Raw genomic sequence first — 19620 nt, 5'->3', positions numbered from 1 at the left:
TGGTGGTTCTCAAAAGATTTTTTGCAACAGAAGTACAAAATACCCATCCTAAATTTGTGGACCTTTGTTTTATGAAAGGCTGTGGAGACAAGTGATCAAGAAAAGACATAAAAAAAAAAAACAACCAAAAAATCTTGGCAGTTTGAGGCCAAAACAGCTGTGAAAGGATCCTCTTCTTGCCCCCTCTTTTTCCCGAGCATTTTAAAAGCTAATAGCTTAGAACTCCTTATTTTTAGAAGCCTCTAGAAGGCTGAGACCCAGAGGCCACCGTGGCTCAGCGCTGTACAAGCAAATTATTTAGGCCAGTTTATCCCCGGCCAAAATAATTTACAATCCCAGTTTCCAGGCTGAGACAAGAGGCAGAGAGAAAGCTCTGCCAGCACCAATCCCAGCAGGAACAGCAGAACGCCCCGGTCAGCGCCGGCGCCGGCACAGCCAGCCAAGCTGATGAATATGATAATCCCAAATATGATAATTTTCGGTAATAAAAAGCACTTCAGGAATTTTTTTTTTAATTTTTTTTTTTTCCCCCAGATAAGAATAAAGCATCGGTGGCAGCGAGGCTCTCGTTGCAGGCGTTCCCCTGGCAGCCAGGGCTGCGTCTGGCAGCTCCCGGGCGCCCGTGGGTGCTGAGCTGGGTGGGAGTGGGGACTGCAGATTTGGATGAATCACGGCACAATTCCTGAGCTCTGCTCTGCTGGGAAAAGCAAAGCAGCCACTCCAGGTGTCACTGAAAATTGGGGACAAAATAAAAGCTCTCTAACACTGTATTTGAAGGGGTAGAGGCGTCAGCCCTAGACACGATCCTGCCTCTCAGCACTGTGTCCTGGCATGCATAAGGGTTTTTATTTTTAAATAAAACATTCCACCGGGCTCAGCTGAACATTTAAATGAACTCCATGCTATTCCCCCTGTACCTGTGGGAGTTGTTGCTCAGGTAAATCCAAAATATTGAAGTTTGATTTCAGCCACAGAAACTAAAAGAAAGCCCAGAGCATTCAGTCCTGCTTTCTGATTAAACAAAACGAAGTTGTTACAGCTGAAACAACACATTTTCTGACTAAACATTTAAATCCAGTAATTAATATACATCCTTTATGGTGGGAAAATACTTGTTTGCCAGTTTCCTAGACCGGATGGGACAAACACACTTCCCAGAGTTTGGAAAACAGAGGCTTAAATCTGTTTATTTCACACTAAACATTTTGTAGGAGCAGTCAGCTCCGGGCGTGAACGTTGTCCAGGAGGAAATCAAAGCAGCAGGGATTTCTGGCACAGCCATGGTGAGGGAGGTGCTGGGGGTTCAATCTTTAACCAGGCACCTCAGCCCTGCTCTGCAGAGGTTTGGCTGACGGGCAGAGCAGATTTGCAGCGGGAGCAGAGCTAAGCCGTGCTGGGCAGCTGGAGCTGGGAGCCAAGGCCGGCAGGGGACACTGCTGGGGACAGCCACCCCTCCGAGCGTCCCTGGGTTATGCAAGAGAGGGCACTGAGTGCCCCCAGCCCTGCTGTGCCCCCCCGGGCACCGACCCCTCTCCATTCACTGCCTCCTGTGCCCACGTGGAACGGGAAACCTGGGAAAAGCAGAAGTGTGGCTGTAATTGGGATTAATCTATTTTTAGCACGCTGTCTGCTGCCCTGTCCACGCTCCAGCTGAGATGTTTAATTCTGTCCAGCTCGACTCTTTCTGCAGTGGCACCCTGGACTGGTTTTTCTTTTATTACAAACCCTGAATTTGTTAATTTTTTTGTTTGTTTTAGTTTGGGGGTTTTTGTTTTGTTTTTATAAAAAACCTTTTTCCCCCCACTTACAATAACTGGAAAATCCAGCACTAAAGTAATACAAAGGTTGCTGTATTAAAAAAAAAAAGAAAAAAAAAAGTTATACAACATTTACTATCATTATTATTCATTTTACTATGGAGTTTGGAAACCTCGTCATAGATCAGGAATGTGTTGTACCCTGCGCTGCACAAACAGCACAGAAGGAAAATTGCCTCTTCCAAGCTATATTGGATAAAACCACGCAGTGATACCAGAAGGACTTTTGTTAAACAGCAGCAGGACAAGACGTTAAAGCCATCTCAGAGCACCTCAGCACTGACTGACCCCGCATTTAAATACCTGCCGACCTTATCTTTAACCTTTTATGAGGTGTTTGCGAAGGGAACTTCGAGATTAGCACTTAGGGAACCACCCTAGAACACAGCTGGACCAACATCAAGAGACTCCTCCGGCTCTGCTGCCCAGCCCGGGAATGTTTGCCTTTTCCAACATCCCTGCCCCGTGCCAGAGTGGCCCTGGGGACTCCTGCCCAGGGCAATGGTACCTTTAGGGTACCTTATGGGGCAGCGTGTGGGGCTGTTTGGAGTTTTCCTCCCGTGGGTGGTCCACAACCAGGGGATTGGGAAGATGCTCTGCAGGCAAACCCACGCTCCCCAGCCAAAGGTCGCTGTGCCCCAAAACCCCATCCCAGGGATGGTTTCACTCAGGGCAGGGCGTGTTTGATCCCCGCACAGCCCACCTGTGCCCCCGCCGGCCGGGGTGACTCACGGAGCTGCGGCTATTTCCGTGCTCCCCCTGCAATCCCTGCTCCTCCGGCTGCGCTGTCAGGCACCTCAGCACCCCCGCCGCCGCTATTCTTAGCAGCTAATAGCTGAAATAATTCCTTTTGTCTCCACGCTGGTGGCTCCTCGGATCAGGAGCTGAGCGAAAGCTGTCCCCACAGCCTCTTCCCGTGCTGGGACAGAGGCTGGGGTCTCTCCCGGGGGTCCCGAGAGGAGGGCAGTGTCCCTGTGCCAGCCGGGAATGCTGGGCATCCCAACTACCCCGACCCTGCAGTCAGCACAGGGCGCTGAGCTCTGCTTTGGAGCAGCTGTCAGATGTTCATGTGGTGCCACCTCTTTGAAAAGGATCCTGGCTCTTCCAGCTGGGAGGTTGTTAGGCTTCACTGGATTAAACCCCGGGTTTTCAGAGGTTTTCACCTGCAGGCTCCCATTTCTGTGCCTGCTCTCGGCGTGGGCTGGGTTTGCAGCAAGAATGCAAACGCTCCATGCAAATGCGGCTCCCCAGTGCCAACACAGCCGTGCCAACACATCCCCGACAGCGCCTGGGAACGAACCCACACCTCTGGCACTGCAGGCTTTTGATCTCAGCGCCAGCTGTTCCACACAATTCCCTTGGAACACCTCCCAAAGAGGACTGTGAACCCCCCACCCCATTCTTTGTGGACTGTCAGCTGTGCACACCCAAACAGACGCACTGAATCAGATTTAAAACTGTTTGAGAAGGGGTTTATGCTCTTTATCTGCCTGCTGCTCTTCCTCCTGCTGCTTGGGACATCAGGGAGAGCAGGACAGTGTTCCAAGTGAGGCTGTGGCTGCCCCTGGATCCCTGGAAGTGTCCAAGGCCAGGCTGGACAGTGCTTGGAGCAGCCTGGGACAGTGGATGCTGTCCTTGCCCATGGCAGGGGGTTGGAATGAGGTGACCTTTAATGTCCCTTCTAACCCAAACCACTCTGGGATTCTAAGATTCTGCTGGGCTGGTAAAGAAAGGACTCACTGGCCATTTCTCTGGAATTCACCAAAGAAGCTTGTCTGGAAAACAATAAACCTTTTGGGAAAAAACTTAACCTAAATGTTTGTTGTGACTCTGTACCTCACTGAGGCTGTGTTTTGTAAAGATGAGTTATCACTGACAAATTCAAAAAGAGCTGCCCCACACCAGCACTTGACAAAACGAACTACTCTGCATTTGAAAGCAGCTTTTAGGACTCGGGGCTGGTAAAGTGATGAAACTTTTCCATTGCCCTGTCCACCTTTGCCCGATTCTCTGCTCCTCCCGTTTGTGCCCAGCCACTCCCGAGGGGATGTGCCAAGACTCCCCTTCTGTGGCTCCCGAGGTCGAGGGGTTACAGATTTACAGCTGCCCAGGCTTGCTCCGTCCCGGGCAGGAATTCATTTGGCATCAACGAGGCCTTTAGATTATTTATCTCAGCCTTTCAGTGAAACAGGAACATGCCCTGATTTTAACAATCGTGCTTCCTGCACTGGAGGAAGGTGTGGCCGATGGCATTTAAACCGAAAGCCGAGCCAAGGCTTCCCCAGCAGGAAGTGCAGGCAGGACCACGAGGGTTTCCTTCGGCATTCAAAGCACCACGGGCCTTCCTCAGGTTATTTTATCACCCCAGCAGCAACAATGATGTGCACGAGGGTGAGATCTGGGCAATGTCAGACTCTGTATGTTATTGCTATTGAGGCCATCGTAGCATAACAGCAGAAAATCTCATGGGAGACGCCAGAGAACTGAGGATGAACCTTCAGGTACAGCCTGGCACAGCAGCAGTGCAAGCCCAAACTTCCTCTGAAAGCTGAGGAATCGCTCCCTGATCCTTTCATGGGGCTGAGGGAACTGTCAGTGACAGCCTGGAGGGTCAATCCCCCCCCTCCCTCCCTCCCTCCTCAAAAAATTGTGTTTTTCCCCAAACATCCAGCCCGAACCATCCCAGCTGTAAGTTGTGAAATCTTGTTACGATGTCCAGCACAATAAAAACTCCTTATTTTATTAATCAGCACTGTAAGCATACAGGGCCCAGCTGTGATCAACAATGGGGTCACCCCTGTTTTGGAAGGGATTCCTACCCTACTCCATTCCCACAGTGACACTGATCTCCCCTGCCTCCCTCTGACCACAGCCACGGATTATTCCCATTTCCCAAGCCTGCTTTCTAGCCCAGGACTTTGCACCCTCATAGGCAGTTCTTACAAAACCAAAGCTCTGCCTCCCCTGAAAGCAGCCAGAAAGAGTAATTTGAAATAAATCAAAGTTGTTTTTACCTTCTTAATGCACCACAGGCCCGACAAAAGCGGTGTGAGCTGAAAGCATCAGCGCACTGCCCCATTTCTGAGGCTCCCAGTGTTTTATCTCTTTCTGGTGTTTCATCTCGCTCTGTCATGTTGGGAGCTCCGTGGATCTCGAGGTGGCCTCTGCCTGCCTGCACAGCGTGCCGCAAACCACCAGGGAAAAGTGGGAATGCGGAAAATCCGCCCTGGCCCTGCGTGTTGGGGCTCCTGAGAGGACTGGGGGTAACCGAGAGCAGCACAGGCAGCTCCACATGGCAGCAAACATCGACCTGCTCGGGCGGGGATGACTCATTTCAGGAGCCTGAGCTCTCCCCAGTCATTAAGGAAGGAGTTAATCCCTGCAGCTTTGGCCACAAAGTGGATGTGCAAGGCTTGAAGTCCCATGGGCTCGATTGCATAAGAAACCATGTATTGTGGCATTTAGTTGATCATGCACTACTTCTTCTGGTCACATGGAGGCTTGATTTCCCCTTGCATCAGCTACTACAGACTTTTTACATTTCTCATGCTGGTATGTTCTGTTCATTGGGGTCATCCCCTTCACCCCACAGCAAAGCCTGTGCTGCTCACCTAGTCCCTGATCCATGGGATCTCATTCTATTTTTTGTAGGATCCTATCAGAGGAACCGGGCCACTTGTAATTTTTCTCATTTGTGTCTGTGCGTAACAGGTGTCATTTTCAGTGTAGTACAGACAAATCCCAAAATAGCTCCGGCTCTTCAGACGCTGCGAGGAGAAAAAATTGTGGTTACTTCAGCTTTGGTTGTAGTGAAAAACCCAACGCTCGCAGCCGGCTCTGAAGTCGGAATTAAAATGGCAGACGGAGGTGTGGAGCAGAGATGTCTCTGCATTCCGTGTTTCCTGACGGACTGCTCCTCGCTGCTCTGTGTGTGCACATGAACTCCTTCACACAGTGCTGCCTCCCCATCAGCTTCCCTGATTCTCAGGAGCTGCACCTACCACGGATCCTCCTCCACACTTCCCGGTGCCGGCAGAGCTCTGCTTCCCCTGCCGGAAGCCAGGGCTGGCCGGAGGCACTGGAGTTCATCGAGGGATTTGGGGGGCAGAGGAGAGGAGAGAGTGCAGCTGCAAAAGGTTCCTTGCCTGGTGATGATGCCTGCTGGGCTGAAATGCAGAGCTGCTTGTGGACTGTCTTTGTCAGGGATTATTGGATTCTGGTGACTCCAGGAATGCAGTTATTAGTTCCCCTGCCTACACCGAGCGTTTTGAATCTGTGTGTGTGATAACACTTATTAATGCTGCTCAGATTAAGAAGGTCCTATGGCTTTGCAGCACTTTCAGCACCTTATCTCACACCACGCATCTGCCCAGCAGCTGAACCATGCTCAGATCAATGTCCTGTGGCCAGCAGAGCAGGGCCTCGTGGGGCCAGCAGTAGCCTCAAGCTCAGAAGCCCTGCTTTTATTCACAGCAGCAGCTCCTCTTAAGCTGCCTAGTGCTTCAGGGGATCTGCCTGCTGAGGATTTGCAGGACGTGGGCCTAAAATATTTTATTTCAGGAAGTCAAGCAGTGGCTCCTGTCACCGAAACAGTTAATCAGAAAGCACCAACTCTCTACTGCAACGTGTGTGTGCGTGCGTGTGTTTTTGTTTTTTAGAGCCAGCAAGATTTGCCTGGGTTTTTTTAAAGCAGAAAACACCAAAAAAGTTGGCTGTGGTTTCAGCTGCTATCGCTCGAGATTTGTACTGCTGACTACCAACCCTAAAAGAGTTAACCTGGCAAGTATGACTCAGAAGCAGAGAAGGAGATGCGAGGCTGAGAGCAGGGGAGGAAGCGCAGAAACAGAGGTGAGGAACAGAATAATTGCCAAAAAAAGGTGCAGAGTCCAGGAGCGACGTTCCCTCCGGTCTGCCTGGCCCTGGCACCGCTGGCACGGGCTCCCTGGAAAGCTGCAGTTCCGCTCTTATAACACAAGGAGCAGGCTGGAGAATTTAGAGCTGCGTCACAGAGCTCAGCGAGAGAGTGAGAGAGCAAGCTCCGTCGATAGGTCTACCAGCAACAGCCCTGCTGCAGCAAGAGGGGAGAGAGGCAGCAAGAGAGGCAGAGAGGGCTCCGGGAGGAGAAGTGGCACCAACACCACGGACTGGGCTCCTGCCACCATCCACTGCCATTTGCACCTCGTCCTCGGGCTCGCTCGGTGTGGGAGGCTTCGCCCATTGACGATGCTGGAGACCCGGCGCGCTTAATCCCGCGGGGAGGGAGAGTGGGCAGACGCCGAAAGGGTTAACGGGAAGGAAATTTCTGGAACCTTCTCTTCTGCGGCGCTCCAGAGCGAGCGGAGGGCTGAGGACTGCGCAGATGGTGCACGGGCACGGCTCTTCGGTCCGGTTCGTCTCCCTCACGTACGTACCCCTTGATCAGGATGGGGCTGGAGCTGCAGCCACGTATTCGGATTGTTTGCAGGGCGTCCCTTTCCCCCGGCGTCCCTAAGTTCGGATCCCAAAGTGCCTTTATTATTATTTTGGCTGGGCAGGATTGCTCTGTTCTGCGTCAGAGCTGTTTTCTCAATGGAGCGACGGCACAGGTTGTACTAATGTCACTCTTGCCGGCATTGCTGTACTGCAGAGGAGGGTAGTAGTCGTGGGGGAGAGATGACAACTTTGCAAAGACTGCTGCTTTCCCGGTTTGCTTGGGCTTTCTGTCCCCCCCTGTGTCCCTGAAGGCTGGCATGTCGGCGAGGGGTCGGTGCAGGGGTTAACAGGCGCCCCGCGACTCGGAGCTCGGAGGTTTGTCACTGCGTAGTTCGCAAAGTGGCAAACGGTGACGCAGTGATCATTGCAGGGCACGTCGTCCAGTTTTTAAAAGCACTGGGGACAGGTAGACGGGTGCCTTCCAGACGCTTCCACACCAGCCGAAAGGGGTTAAAGATGAGTCGAGCCGGGAAGCGAGCATTTAGGGATTAAATGTCATCATTTTGGCGTTGGAAAGTTGTTTACCTTGCTCTCTCGGTGTCTCCATGCTGGCAGGCGGCCAGCTCACATGTGATAGTCTTCCCTGGACTGCTGCATCATTAACGAGAGCCAGCGGCGGCTCCCATTGGCCGGGGAGGGCGCAGCGCCGGGGCCGAGCTGCCATTGGGCGCGCCGGGGATGGCAGGTGGAGCGCCTGAGCCCATTGGCCACCGACGGGTGTCAGAGGCAGGAGCGATCCCGGCGCTGCGAGCAGGGCTACGGCTCCTGCCCTGCTGCCTGCTCCCTTTTCCCTATTCCCTGCCTGTTCCCTGCCCTGCTGCCTGTTCCCCTTTCCCTACTGCCTGTCTGCTCCATGCCTGCCTGCCTGCTCCCTATTCCCTGCCTGCTCCCTATTCCCTGCCTGCTCCCTATTCCCTGCAGGATGGCAGGTGAAGCGCCCGAGCCCACTGGCCGTGAGTGTCCGAGGCAGTGAGCGCTGCTCCGATGCTGTGAGCACCAGGAGCTGCCCCTGCCCTCTGCCCACTGCTCCCTGTTCTCTGCCTGCGGGTGTCCAATGTGAGTGTTAACCCAGCGCTGCAAGCACCACCAGCTGCCCCTGCCCTCTGCCCATTTCTCCCTGCCCGTTTCCTGCCTGCTCTTCCCTGTCTGCTTCCTGCCCAGTCCCTGCCTGCTCCCAGCTCCCTGCCCACCATTCCCTGCCTGCCACTCCCTGCCCTGCCGCTTGCTGCCCACCGCTCGCTCCGTGCCCACCTCGGATCCCGGGATGCCAGGCGTCCCTCGGGCAGCAGGCAGGACAGGAGCTGGTCACTGCTCAGTGCTGGGTGCAGCCCTTCGTCCATGGGTGCTCTGGTGAGGTCTCATTTTGCCATCCAGTTGCAATGATGACGTGTCAGAGCTGCAGCCCACGGTGCAGAGGGAAGCACTGGGGTTCAGGGCTTTTCTCCTTGCTTCGTTCTCCCTTGTGAGGTGCTGGAGTGTTGGCAGCACTGTGAACTGCTTGGGGCAGGGATTGCACCTGGAAATTATGTCGTGGGAATAGTTAAAGAAGTGAAAATTACTCTTGCCCAAAGTCAGCTTTTGTTTGCACAAGTCTGAGTTTGCCACAGGCTTGGTAAGATCACGGAGAAATGGCGACTGCCCTAAGTGATGTGTCTGTAAAGGTTTGCAAAGGAATCTCAGCACTAGAAAGCAAGGATGGAAGGACTGGGAAGGACTGGTAGGGATTAATGGGAGACTGAGGGCAGAGAGCTCCAGAGAAAGGATAAGGAAATGAAGGGGAGAACACTTTTCCCTCTTAACCATTTACTATACTATTTTTTCACCTCTCTTCTTAAAGCGACCAGCAATGAAGATGGCAGCTCTGCCTGGAAGTGCTGAGGACACAACCAGCTTTGAGCTTGGTCCTTCTGGCTGAGGAAGTCTCCCGATTATTCAGTGGAGTGGTAACTTTGCTTTCTCATATGACAGGGACCATTATTCCATAGCCTTTCACCATTCCAAGGCTTACCCAAGTTTCAGGATGTGATGGCAGAGGTGTTTCATCTCCGTTAGTCACAGGTTGACATCTCCAGCATCAGGGTTGGCTGTTTAGCAACAACCATCGGGTTCAGCACCAGCTCAGGCACTGCATGGCCACCATCCCCATCGCCTGGGCTGCAGCCTGGCCTCTGCAGGGTGGTCTGGAGACAGGGAGAGAGGGAAGGGCTGGATTTACACCCTGCACGGAATTTGGGTGGTTTTCTCGCGCAGGCCGCAGGCGCTGCGGATTTTTCGCGACTCCGTCCTTTGCGCAGAGCCGCCATTTGCAGCGGCAGTGCGGTGTAGGAACAGGGAGGGAAGAGCCCAACAGACTGCACGTGCCACTCCCCACTTTCTTCCCCTCTTTCCCATCTCCATCCTTCCTCCTTCCCCTCCTTTTCTGCCAGACTCCGGAGGGAATTTCAGCCTCTTACTGCAGTCGTCACAATCCCTCCTGACTCACTGAGCCTTCGCTGGCTGTAGCTGGCTCCCTCGGAGCATCCTTGCCTCCTGCAGCGCCAGATCCGCAGAGCAGGGGAACAACAGGAACAGCAGCCACCACGGTGGTCCCTGCAGCCAGACAGACAGGCATAAATACACACACACACATGAGAACAGTCCCAGGCAGATGTCGAGGGGTTCTATAGGGCCAGGAGCTGGACTAAGGCTTGGTTGTGTGCATGATGGGTGGGTTGAGTCTGTTTTCCCGAGTGTTGGTTGCATGGACAACCCTTTGCGGTTTTCCCCGTCATGGTTGTGGGGTGGAGAACCCCTTAGTTTGTAAAGGCAGTGTTGTTTCATGGCTGTAAAGGAGGTGCCACTGGCAGCTGGTCTGTGTGCTGAGTGTGTTCAGTGTAACGATGTATTTGGTTTAATTCCTTTCGCCACCGTCTTTTGGCCACAGCGATGGTTTAACTGCGACTAAATGCAGGGAGGGTAAGGGGACGGATAAAAGAGGAGTTATTTCAATGTTAAACTACAGCTGTAAATCTCATTACTCAGGAATTGAGGTTACTGTCAGCAGGTAAATCTGTGGGACTGGCAGGAAACAAGGCTAAGAAGGGGACATGGCATATTTCTGTAGGACAGCAGTGACTGTGTGCACAGGGATGGCACTGTCACCGGGAGCTGTACCTGGCTAACTGCTCCGTAATCATTTTCTGCATAGTGCCGCAAAAGGACTGGGGAAAGCTGTGATTTCTTCCTCCCTCTGACACTTTTGTGTGTGACACTGTGTGAGCTGATTCATTTTCCTGTATCTGGGTTTCCCTGCTCTGGGAAGTGGGGTTTGCTCTGCCTCGGCCTTGGTGCAGCACTGTGACGCAGCGTTCACCACCGCACCGACAAAACACACGCAATTTTCTCGGGCGTTCTGACCGCTCTGGGACCACAGGATTTGGGGAAGGAAGGGTAGGATTTCACATGCCCACGATAGAAATCTAAAAGCATTACCTCTTCTTCTCTGCTAGCAAAGGAAGGCTCTGTGAGGGACGAGACAGCCATGATCTCCTCCTGCACTTGTTTTGCCGATGGTCATGTTACATCTGTGACGCAGACGAATTTTGCTGTTGGTTCTTGTCGGTGCTTTAGGGAGTGGAGCTGATGAGGGCACAAGCTTGAATATGGTTAGAAACATTCATTTCATATTGATGTTAAAGTCTGAACCACACCTGAAGGGTCAGGGGTATGGGATCCACCTATCTGACCCCCCAAATGGTGGAGGAATTCGGCTGAGCCACAGCACCCCTGGCCATTTTGCTGCTCGCAGAGCAGGCTCGGAGCCTGCAGCACTGCTGCTGCTGCTGTTCATTTCCATGTTATACAAATACAGCGTTGGGCTCTGTGTCAGGAGCTTTCTGATGCTGTGAGAAGCTTAAAGTCTACAAGCAAATGTTTTTCTTTTATTTGGGAACATTCATTAAAATGTCTAAGTGCCAAGTGTTCTACCCTCTCTCCTCTGACAAATCTCTCCCAGACCTATCCAGAAAATTCAGTGCTGCTGCGTAGGATTTTTAAAACTTTATCATGGTTTTTCTCACAGTTCAATATGGGTGTGGCTGGGGGGAGAGTAAGATTTAATTTGGTTAAGTATCTATAATGCTGATGTTAATGGACAAGGATGTAGGCAAGAGATAGGAGTTATCCATATTCTCTTCATCTCTGTATATAGACAGTCCCAAGCCCAGGCTGTGAGGAACGAGAAGGGAGTGCTCTAGCCCATTCCCACTCACCCAAACATTTCGGTGCAAAGGCAGCAGTAGGAAAAGCCAAGCTGGAATGTCACAAAATGGTTCCACCAGCACTCAGAGATGCCAGTGCCGTTTATCCTGGCACGGCTCCGAGAGCGGCACCGCGAGCTGCCTGCTGCAAGGTCATTCCCCTGACTCATGGTCAGCAACCAGTTGGTTCAGGAACTCCCAATCCACTTCTCTTGCAATTGTGCCCATGTCTGAACCTGGAGGGGAGGCCTGAAAATTAATGTTACTGCAGCAGTGGGGACACTGAACCCAAAACTGTAGCTCCGAAAAAATCCTGTGTCTCTAATAGATTTTAAAATCTGTATCTATAATTTGTTTCTTTGCTAGTTCCAAAAACTTTGCACTAGGTTCCCTCATCCCCTTCTCCCCCAAGGCTCTTGAAACTTTGCACTGGTTCTCTCATCCCCTTTTCCCCCAAGACTTCCTCTGCACTGCCGGAAATCAGGAACAGTGTGTATTTAAGGACTTACACTCTGTTCCAGGAAAAAAACCTTCATGTATATTTGCATTTCTGTAGTTATCAGGTGGACTCTGCAGGCTCCCCAGAGTCTGTCAAGCCAGTGGTGTCTCTCAGCTGCTTTCAGTTTCAGATCCCTCAGCTCGAGAGCTGTCTTGTCCCCCCTCAGGTTTCCCCCTTTTTGCCTGGTGTTCCTGTTTGTCCATGTCACTCCTATTTTCAGTTGAATCAGGACACCATCAGCCATGAATATGCTTGGGGCTGGCTCTGGTTTTCTCAGCCTCACAGGCAGCAGTGCAGTGGTTAATGCCTCTGAGCAAAATAACTTATTTAGTCCCCAAAGTTCAACTTGGGGGCACATTCTGTGAACAGAGAGGGACAGGGGGAGCAGTGCAGGCCACAAGCAGGGCCACAAGCTGCCAGACACCTCCCCAAACCCCCAGCCCTGACCCTGCCCACCATAAGCTTTCAGCCTCATTATTCCCTGGTTTCCAAAGGGACAGAACCTGGCTGCTAATCCCGATGCCAGTGACGACTCCTCGCCTACAGGGAGGCAGATGTGATGGCTTGTCTGCTAAAAACTGAGCCAACACACTGTGATTCAGCCCTCCAGCTTTCCAAGGAAGAGCTATTTCTGAGCGAAGCACATCTCTTCAGCTCCCCCCACAAACACAGAGCTCAGGAGCCCAACAGCAGCCACTGGGTTTGCAGTTGGATATCAAATGCTTTTCAAACATTGACAATGGCTCTTGCATGCACAGTGGCATTTCAGGGATGGAATGATGGAAATCCCAGGAAAAGGTATAAACCAGAAGCTCACACATTTGAGGTGTTTGGTCAGTGCTTTTCTCCTGTTCTGCCAGGTCCTTCTGCTGCAGATAGTGCTAACCTAAAGGCTTGTTTTCAAAGGTCTGGTTTAAAGGCAGGTTATACTTCAGTGAACATCTGGCAGGGTTTGTTTCCTTATGCTCCTCACTGGCACAGGACATTCTTTTGTCTCTTGAATGACACAAAAGAAAAATATGACTTCCCTTGACATTACCTAGAGGAGCTGGAGCAGTGATGTTGGGGGAACACCATGTTCCTGAACTGACTATACAAATCACAACAATCATCTCCCTGTGAGTGCTTTCAAGCCCTGCAATCAGCACTTTACATTCTAAAGTGATGCTTAGGTACAGAAGTCAGGAATAGAAAATGGCCCTTCTGGTTTCAGCTGCTTAGGTGGATCATTTGTTTGAGTGGAGTTACTTTGGCAATGTGCTGCTCACTCAGGCTGTGTAGGACTAAATTTGATGAGTTTTCATTCCTGCTGCTCTTCCCTGATCTCAGCCATGTGAGTGCAATGCTTTTCTTGCCCTGTGAGTTTAGTTTCACCTCGCTATTCCCTGCAAAATCTGAAATCCTCCATAGGATCCAGTGGTTCTGGAGTTCCTGTGCCCCCCAAACAGGCTGGGGGTTTGCCTGGGAACTCATGAGAGCAAAGCTGGAGGGAAACTGGATGAGCCCAGGCAAGTCAAAGCAATTTCCAATGAGCAGAGGGGGTTAACACAATGAGGAACTGCAGCACTAGGATCTAAACACACCTCTAATGGTCACCATGCTGAAACAGACACTGCTGAGTGCTCTGACAGATTGCTCTTAACAGGAATGCAAATTAGGGACTCCAATCAAGAAGGCCCAACTGTCCCATGGTTCAGGGTTAGAAGGGACACAAAAGGCTCCCCAGGCTTTTAGCCCCATCCTGTCCTAGCCCTGTGCTGAGCCTGTCTTGGGGTTTTGGGGGGTTTCAGACACAGAGTGTCTGGCTTTTAACTCCATTTATACTGCAGCTGCAGGGCTGCAACAGTAGCATTAAAGGAATAGGCTACGTTCAATTCAGGATTGTAATGTGGAGTTTTCACTGTGGTCCTAATAAAGAGAAAAAATAATTCCCTTATGCTTTAAACTCAGGAGGGAAGTACCACTTTTTGCTGCCCCTAACAGCAGAAGCATCTCCAGAGCCATTTTCTAGTCACAAACACCAACTTTCCTGAGCAGTGCAGCACCTACTGTGCCTTTCCCCAGCCCAGGGCAGTGCTGCTGACACACCAAGCGCTCCAGACTGAGGGCTGGCTCCAAATGCAAGTCAGAGCACATTTGTCCACGGCTGACCCACGCAGCACCAGACCTGCACAACAATGAGATGCAGTTTCAGGCTCCCCCACGCCAAGGAGGCTTTTTTGAAACCTTAGAAGTTCACTCATTTCCATTCCCCTTACAGGTCACCACTTGTACTGTCACACCCCTTGTCCTGCACCTGGCCTTGGGCTGATTCATTCCTTCACTGGGAGGATGATGCATCGAGCTCAGATTCTCAGCATGTAAAACAGGGATTATTTTCTCATGGGGAGACCAGAGCCTGGTGAACCACGAGTTTCACCCCGTGATGTGAAAATGGAGGAAAGAATTTATGATGCACACTGAGATCTGTTTTTGCTTTCTGTAAAAGCCCCAGAACTGCCTTTCTATAGAAGGTGTAGGTTGAGAAAAATCAGGTCTGTGACATCCAGGCTTGCCTTGTTCCTGCAGACTAAAGGTCTCAGGGTAGAGAGGAAGTTCCCTTTCACAGGGAAGGCAGGGATTCCCTTTTTGTCTTTGTTTCCCATGGAATGTATAAAGCTGTGTGAAGTCCATGAAAGGCTTTGAGATGTTCCTCTAAAAGAAGCTACAGAATAGCACTACCACTAACATCTGAAAAGGAGGGAAACCACAGAATGATATTGTACTTTTCCTACTATTATTTACTGAGAAGTCCAGACCACTGTGACGAATCCAGGGACAGGTGACAGTATTTATTGGTCTCCACACAGCAAATGTTTGAGACAAGCTCTGGCTCATTTTCATTCCTGTGAGGTTTGAGGCTCTGGCACACAGAAGCTGTGGCTCTCCCTGGATCCCTGAAATGTCCCAGGCCAGGCTGGACAGGGCTTGGAGCAGCCTGGGATAGTGGAAGGTGTCCCTGCCATGGCAGGGGTGGCAGTGGATGAGCTTTAATGTCCCTTCCAACCCAAACCCTCCTGTGATCCTGTTTTTCTGCACATGTGCCCATTCCCACCATCCTGAACTGCTCCTTTTCTCCTGCCCAGACACGCTGTGAGCCTTGGAAAGCAGAGCACACACAGATGTACCCTTCCCAAAACGTGCACCTGCGCCTTGGCAAGAAGGGCTGACACCTTCTGGGAGCTTGTAAAGGCAACAGGACAAACTCCAGGTAGCCTGGAGGAGGGGCAGCAGCATCTTAATTATGCTGAAGTGAAACCTGGTTTCTATCAAAACTATAAATAATAAATGAGCCATTGGTCTTTAACTGCTGCATGATATTTCTGGAAAGGCTGGTCTCCTTTGGAGAGGGGAAGATGTGAAGAGGTGTTCAGTCCTTCTCAGTCTCACTCTTTGACAGAAGTTCCCCTTTTCAGCAGCACAAAATTAAGTGACATTTCCTCCAGCTATTTTTCAAAGGGTTTCTTTTTAATGCTTACTCCTGAGGCAAGAAAAAACCAAAGCAAAGCTCACTCTGAGCCTGTTTCTCAGGGATTGCTGATGTGATTGTGTGATCTGTACTGCACCTGCCTCTCCTCAGCAGCAACTCCTAGTCCAGCTTTTCAGGAGTAAATCTCACCTGATAATAGAGAGTACCTCATAAATAACTGTGCCAGCACGACAGGCACTGGGGAGGGAACCTGCTTTCCACTTGTCTTTCACCCTGTTGCCCCAGATAATGGATTTAGAAATGACAGTAAATATCCAGACACAGTAATCTAGTCCAGTTATTTCCCCTTCCTCCACCCCTCTTCCTTGGAAGGACATGCTCTTCTCTCTGAGCTTTTCCTCTGCTGCTTGGGAGTGTGCATTAGGATGGAGCAGATTTTTGGATGTGGTTACAACACCAATACGCAGAGTTGCCAAAAACCAGGGCATCAATAAGTGAAACTGCCGACTCCAGTTGTGCTTTATTCCATTTCACATCGGCCTCTGCACCAGCACAGGTCAGACACTCATCCAAGGGTTGATAGCTCCTGAATTATGCATGTGTGGAGTGGTTCAGAGGCTTCACAACACCCCCTCTATTCCCTCTGCTCTGAGCCATGGCCACTGCAGGTTAAGTGCACTGCTCAGCCCTGCTGCAGTTCCAGGAACCATCAGCCACTCATTTTCACACTCTCCTTCCTTGACAACTTCCACTGAACCATTTACAGCTCAATTTAGGAATGCTCTCTTTTTGTTCTGACCCACACTCCAAGTACTTTCAATCCCATTTATTTTCATTCTGCCTGCAGAATTTAACAGTTGTCTCCCAAAAATCTGCAAGTCCATCCTTATTCAAAGCACAGGGACTGCTGACAGAGGAAGTTCCATCAGCACAGTCACATTTCCTTTCCCTGTCACAAAAAGCACCTGATCTGTCCTGTACTCTCTGATCAGTGAGTGACAGAAAGCCAGAACACCCCCTGTCTTGGACAGAATGAGGTTTATAGCCTGGTTTCATCTGCAGTGAAATGGAAAAAGTGTTCCTGAACAACACAAACTTCCCACACTCAGCCCATCAGCATCGTGCTCTGCCCTGCCAAGAAATAAAACCTTGATCACCGCTTGCTGGGAAGAACTTCAGTGCATTCCACCTGGCTAGGGAAGGAAACAACACTCACTGCCAGCCTGGCAGCTTTGCTCATCACATACCTAATTTCTCCTACACCAGCCTCAATCATTCACAAGATGCCCCAAAAAATTGTATAGCTAAGCCAAAGGTAACTGTCTTGCTATCTAGTAAAATTAAATAAATGAATTTTTCTCTAGGTACGGTGGAGATGAAGGATTTTCTCCCTCAGCCTGCAGCCGTGCACAAGATGTGTCTTCCTCTGGAAGCTGGTTTCACATGGTGGCTTAGATTTTCCCACTTTGTATCTAGCACCATTTGAAATCAGTGTTCTAGGAGCAAGAATTACAGCGTGGGAGGAGACCAAGCACCTGCTCACCTCACCAACAGCCTCTGCTCCTCAAATCAGCCCTTTTCCCAAAGGTCATTTTTTTGCCAGCCATCCACTTTGTATCATCATCTGATTTCTAGACACTTCTCCAACCACTGTATGCACCCTCCCGAGGCAGGGCCACACCAGAACAGCCTCCTGCTCATGTACTTCTGCTTAATAAACAATGGATATGAGTTCAAGTTGTCCAGAGTAAAGTGATCCGGAAGTTGCATGAAAACCATCGTGGTACTTCTTGCATCTTGACAGGTAGAGACCGTTTAATATCCCAAACACCAGGATCAACATTTCATTTACTGCCTCAGAGCAAAAGGATTTCCACTCTCTGCTTGGGGATTCCATCACCATAGGATTCTCATTCCATAGCTCTGCAAACACAGAATTCCCTCCAACAATCTGACCTCTGCAGTTAAACACTGAAGTGCCTTCAGCAAGCACAGAATCCCAGATGGGTTTGGGTTGGATGGGATCTTAAAATTCATCTTATTCCAAACCTCTGCCACGGACAGCATGATGATGCCACACGGCACACACACAGGACTCACTCCTTTTTCCAGAATTGTTTTCCAGCACACACAGGACCCATTCCTTTCTCTAGAATTATTCTTCCAGCACACAGGACGCATTCCTTTTTCTAGAATTATTTTTCAGCACACGCAGAACCCACTCCTTTTCCCAGAACTATTTTCCAGCACACACAGAACCAACTCCTTTTTCTACAATCATTTTTCAGTTTGGTGCTGGTACCTCCTAGCAGTGTTTCCCTTCTCCAGCCCTGCATCCCAACCACTAAAAGGAAGCTGAACTCTTTTTCTGCCCTCCCTGATGTCCAGCGTGTTCCCAGACACGGAAAAGCCGATCCCTGTGCGGATGAAGGTTTGATCAGAGCACTTGGTAGCCATCTCTAAAGAATGCATAGCTGTCATCTACAAGAGGATCCTTCTCAGAGCCAGGAAAACGTCTCTTACACAGGCTGACCGATTTCTCTTGGTGTTCAGAGTCTCAGTTTTTGTCTAGCACCATTTGAAATCGGTTATGATGTAGGGGGAAAAGCAACAGTAAAGGAAAACTTCCTTCCCCCACCCCCCAAGTCACAAACAAACACCATTCTCTGAGCTGGAGTTCCCCCCCAGGTTGAACATCCTGCACAAAAGGAGGACAGTCAGCATCCCCTCAAGTCAGGATGGGATGCTTCCAGACAGACAGAAGCATCTCTTCCAATATAACTCAGATTCTTCAACTCAACAAGACAGGGCCTGGGTGACAGCACAGCCACCCAACCCTCCGACCACTTTACTCCATGTGCTGTTTGTTTGCCTTAACCTGTTATTTACACAGATTTTTTTTTCCTTTTAAATAAAATTGTGTGCTCTATGCTCCTGGGCTCTGTCTCAGGTAGACAGATCACTGTTTCCCTGCTGGACAACACCTAAATGCTGCAAGTCTCTTCATTTCAGCCCCCAGCTCCATTCTCACCACCCTCAAAAGTATTTAGGTTCAGGGAATCAGAATGGTTTGGCTTGGAAGGGACCTTAAATCATCCAGTTCCAACCCTGCCAGGGTTTAATTTACACCAATCACTGACACTTCACATTATTTAACCCTAATCCAGGTAACCTGGGACCTGTTTTGTTACTGCCCCTGTTACCAGTAGATGGCAACAACACATTTTTATTCCATGCAGCCTTTTCCATGTCTCTTTAATTTTCAGTTCCAGACTCCAAAACGAAATAATTCATGCAGCACTGAGTTTTTACAAAAACAGCACAGGACTCATGACAATTAGGAGAAATTAATTTGTAGTGTTCAAGTCAAACTCATAAAATCATAGAGTGGAATCCCAGAATGCTGTGGGTTGGAAGGGACCTTAAAGATCATCCCATTCTACTAAAAACTTTGCTCATCCCATCAATGCTCACTGCAAACCCAAAACTTCATAGTGTAAAGGTTTGCAGTCTGTCATCACTTCTAGTCCCCACCAACTCACTTTGAGTATCACAACCCCAAACTGGAAAAGAAATGCAGCATATGAAGTTATTTTTTCTATTCCACCCTCTGAAGGGCTTTATTCTATCAGGCTGCTGATTCCACACATGGCTTTGCCACAAAAAGTTGAGTACATTTGAAGTGTGAAACTCATACAATTCCTAAATCTATTCTCCTTCACATGTCACTTAAACCCACCAGAGCTGTGCTCCCCAGAGACTGCATTTGTCACACACTGGACAAAAGTGCCAAAACACCCTCTGGGCTTTGCCTCAAGTGCTCCATCAGAACAGCCACAGGATCTTCCTCTTCTCCATCAACTTTTCACCAACTTTTTCAGGAGTCAACACTGTGAAGTTTTGGAGGTTCTGGGAAATCCTCTGCAATTCCAAAAGAAAACCCCAAAAGGCTGCTCAGCAAATTAAAATACACTCCCTGCACTACCACTGAGTAATTCTGGGCACAAACTGCAAACTTCCATCTCAGCAGTTACCACCTCATGTTTGGGACATGAAAAATCATCTGGATAATAATGGGAAAAGAGCTGCTCAGCACATGATGAATGAAAGACAAACACTTACTGC

At 50.1% G+C, this 19620-nt stretch overlaps 1 long non-coding RNA gene across 3 annotated transcripts; it reads right to left on the bottom strand.

Annotated features, from left to right (window-relative positions):
• Window positions 1–4531: 4531 nt before the first annotated feature.
• On the bottom strand, window positions 4532–11674 carry LOC146423888 (uncharacterized). Of its 3 annotated transcripts, none has more exons than XR_014847259.1 (4): window positions 11540–11674; window positions 9772–10907; window positions 9298–9469; window positions 4532–8805 (listed from the first exon to the last, which is right to left on the bottom strand). It is a non-coding gene; the product is annotated as an uncharacterized LOC146423888 (long non-coding RNA). The 3 variants fall into 3 exon arrangements; XR_014847258.1 differs by having other exon boundaries at window positions 9772–10923; window positions 11540–11662; XR_014847257.1 differs by lacking the exon at window positions 11540–11674 and having other exon boundaries at window positions 9772–9878; window positions 10761–10896.
• Window positions 11675–19620: the final 7946 nt, after the last annotated feature.

This window comes from Lichenostomus cassidix, unplaced genomic scaffold, assembly GCF_008360975.1.
Source record: "Lichenostomus cassidix isolate B80296 unplaced genomic scaffold, HeHo_3.0 unassigened_scaffold_chr26, whole genome shotgun sequence".
Classification (NCBI taxonomy): Eukaryota; Metazoa; Chordata; class Aves; order Passeriformes; family Meliphagidae; genus Lichenostomus; species Lichenostomus cassidix.
This window is presented reverse-complemented; position numbering and strand designations above follow the sequence as displayed.